At 47.9% G+C, this 3,225-nt stretch overlaps 1 non-coding gene across 1 annotated transcript; it reads right to left on the bottom strand.

Moving 5' to 3' along the window:
• Window positions 1–708: 708 nt before the first annotated feature.
• On the bottom strand, window positions 709–899 carry LOC132542159 (U2 spliceosomal RNA). Its single transcript, XR_009553282.1, has one exon. It is a non-coding gene; the product is annotated as a U2 spliceosomal RNA (small nuclear RNA).
• Window positions 900–3,225: the final 2,326 nt, after the last annotated feature.

Genomic DNA, 3,225 nt, shown 5'->3' with positions numbered 1-3,225 from the left:
GTAAACCTCAGTGCTGCAGGGGTCAATCTGCCTCTGTCTCAAAGAAAAGGGAAAAGAAATTGGTAGCAATAGAGGGGGCGAGTGGAAAAAAGACAAAGAAGTAGAAGAAGAAATAGGAAACACAGATGAGACAAGTAGAGAGCCAGGTGTGCAGACAAAGGCAGGAGCGTTTCAATGTAGTAGCAGCGGGGGTGGGGTGGGGTTGGGCGAAGTGCGAGCCCCTCCCTGCAGGTGAGCTTGAGCAGCAAGCCCTTGAGAATGAATCCCTGGCAGGGGGAGTGTGAGAGGCCAGCTGGCGGGAGCTTAGGACCCCGCCCTGGCAGAGGCTGGTGGTTGGTCCTTAGACAGGGTGGTGGCTGAAGTGGCATGAACTGGAAAGGCTGGCTGGTGTTCACAAGGCCGCAGGGTCCCGTTCGAAGCAGGAGCAAGCTTTTTCCTGAATGGGCGAGGTAGGGGGGTGCTCTGTTTGCCTTTAACAAATGTCCTGGAATTGTGGCCCAGCAGGATAACATGTTTGTGTTAGCGCGTAGCAGCTAGCTAGCTAGCTAGCGTACAGTACAGCACGTCCTGCTCCTCGAGATGACCTTATGTGGAGGCAACCTAAAGGGAGGAAGAGAGTGCAGTGGTGACCCTACGCGCAAGAGTGTGGGCTGGGCTGGCACTAGCATGCCTGTGGGAGCTTTCCTTCGACTTGAGTTTTCTCCCCAGTGGGGGTGCACCGTTCCTGGAAGTACTGCAATACCAGGTCGATGCGTGGAGCGGACGGAGCAAGCCCCTATTCCGACTCCCTGCTCCAAAAATCCATTTAATATAATGTCCTCGGATAGAGGACGTATCAGATATTAAACTGATAAGAACAGATACTACACTTGATCTTAGCCAAAAGGCCGAGAAGCGATGCTGCGCACCCTCGCCCTGCTGCCGCCCTCCTCCGGTCACCCGCTTTCAGATCACGGTGAGTCAGTCGACTCACGCTCCGGGAAAGGCTCGGCGCCGCGGTGTCTCCACACACTCCTCCAGGCCCTCACAAGTCTGCACAGACCTGCTTTCATAACAAACCTGGGAAAGTGAACTTGAGTTAGACAATTCCCGACTGAGGGGCAATTTCTTATTTCTACCAATGCACGCCCCGCCCTTTCCCGCGGAGGCAGGCGGGGCTGCTGCGCGTCCGACTCCTCCCCAACCACCTTGCGTCCCAGTGCTTGCCATCCTTCTCCTCTTAGTTGTCGTATTATCGTTATCGTTATCGTTATGGTTTGTTTGTTTGTTTGTTTGGCTTCAGATCCTCTTAACCGGGCGGGGGCCGGTCTGTAGCACACCCACAGCAAGCAACCTCACCATCCGCAAGGATCTGGGCTCAACCCACCGGGGCCCCACGCCTAGGGGGAAAGTGGCACAAAGTAGAGCTACTCTTCGTCTTCTCCCTTTCCTCTCTGATTTTGTCTCGTTCTTTCTCTCTCTCCTTCTAGCTTTCTCTTTAATAAATAAGTAAAATTTAAAAAATAGAGGTCCAAGGGGGACGCCTTGATTGGGGTTGGCCTGTAGCTTGCTGCCTTGGGCCAGTATGGCTTCACATCTAACCCCCTCTCATTTAAATAAAGTTATGACTATCTGGGCATGAGACCCAAGTGTCTCCCCCAGAGGGTCTGGATCATCATCATGGTCCGTTCCCACAAACAACTGGGGAGACCATAACCAGGCATCACGTAGTTTATTAGGAAAACGAAGACATCGCAGGCAGATAGACATGTGTGGGTCATCTAGGGAGAATGTTGACTAGCTGATAAGTTTGGATTTTTTTCTTTTCTTTTTTCTCCTTTTTAAAATTATCTTTCTTTATTTAAAGGCTAGAAACAGCCAGAAATCAAGAGAGCATGGGGAGGGAGAGAGGGAGAGAGAAAGAGAGATACCTGCAGCCCTGCTTCACCACTCTTGAAGCTTTCTCCCTGCGTGTGGGAACCAGGGGCTTGAACCCGGGTCCTTGTGCACTGTAATGCATGCACTTAGCCAGGTGTGCCACCACCTGGGCCCTCTTTTCAATTAAAAAAAAATATTTTATTTATTTCATTTTTAAAAGTTATTTACTTCCCTTTTTGTTGCACTTGTTGCTTTTCATTGTTGTAGTTATTGTTGTTGATGTTGTTGTCGTTGGCAATAGCAACAACAATGACAACAATGGCAACAAAATGGAAAAAAATGGCCTTCAGGAGCAGTGGATTCATAGTGCAGGCAACCTAGCCCCAGCCATAACCCTGGAGGCAAAAAACAAACAAACAAAAAACCTGTGAACTGGAGAGCAAATTTCATATCCAGCTAGACTGGATCCTGAAGACTAGTTAAGACTGTTAAAACTTAACCAAGAAGTGGGCTTCAGAACTTGCCCACTGTTATAAAGTGCCCATTGTAAACCAGCAAATGTCCGTGTTTTGTCTTGTAAAAATATATATCCAAGCTTTATTTATCTATTTCTTGTTTTATTATAAGAGCACTGCTCAGCTCTGGCTTATGGTGGTGCTGAGAAATGAACCTGAGACCTTGGAGCATCAGGCATGAAAATAGTTTGCCACAAGTCGAACCTGAAATGGAATTGGAGTATTACACCAAAGTAAAAGACTCTGCGGTGGATGGGTGGGTGGGGAGAATACAGGTCCATGAAAAATGATGAATGAAATAGTGGGGGTTGTATTGTTAAATGGGAATCTGGGGAATGTTATGCATGTACAAACTATCGTATTTACTGTTGAATGTAAAGCATTAATTCCCCAATAAAGAAATAAATTATTAAAGAAAAAAAAAGAAAATAGTTTGCATGGTCAGGGAGGTGGCTTGGTGGATAAAGTGCTGGACTTATAAGTGTGAGGTCCTGGGTTTGATGGAGATGGCGTGTGCCAGAGTGATTACTCTGGTTCTTTCTTTTTCTTTTTTTTTTGGCTGCAGGGTTATCGATGGGGCTCGTGCCTACACCATGAGTCCACTGCTCCTGCAGGGCATTTTTCCCCCATTTTTTTTGTTGCCTTTATTGTTACAGCTCTTTTTTTTTTCCCCTCCAGGGTTATTGCTGGGCTCGGTGCCTGCACCATGAATCCATCGCTCCTGGAGGCCATTTTCCCCCCCCTTTTGTTGCCCTTGTTGTAGCTTCGTTGTGGTTATTATTATTGCCCTTGTTGACGCAATTCGTTGTTGGATAGGACAGAGAGAAATGGAGAGAGGAGGGGAAGACAGAGA

This window comes from Erinaceus europaeus, chromosome 12 (assembly GCF_950295315.1).
Source record: "Erinaceus europaeus chromosome 12, mEriEur2.1, whole genome shotgun sequence".
Lineage (NCBI taxonomy): Eukaryota > Metazoa > Chordata > Mammalia > Eulipotyphla > Erinaceidae > Erinaceus > Erinaceus europaeus.
This window is presented reverse-complemented; position numbering and strand designations above follow the sequence as displayed.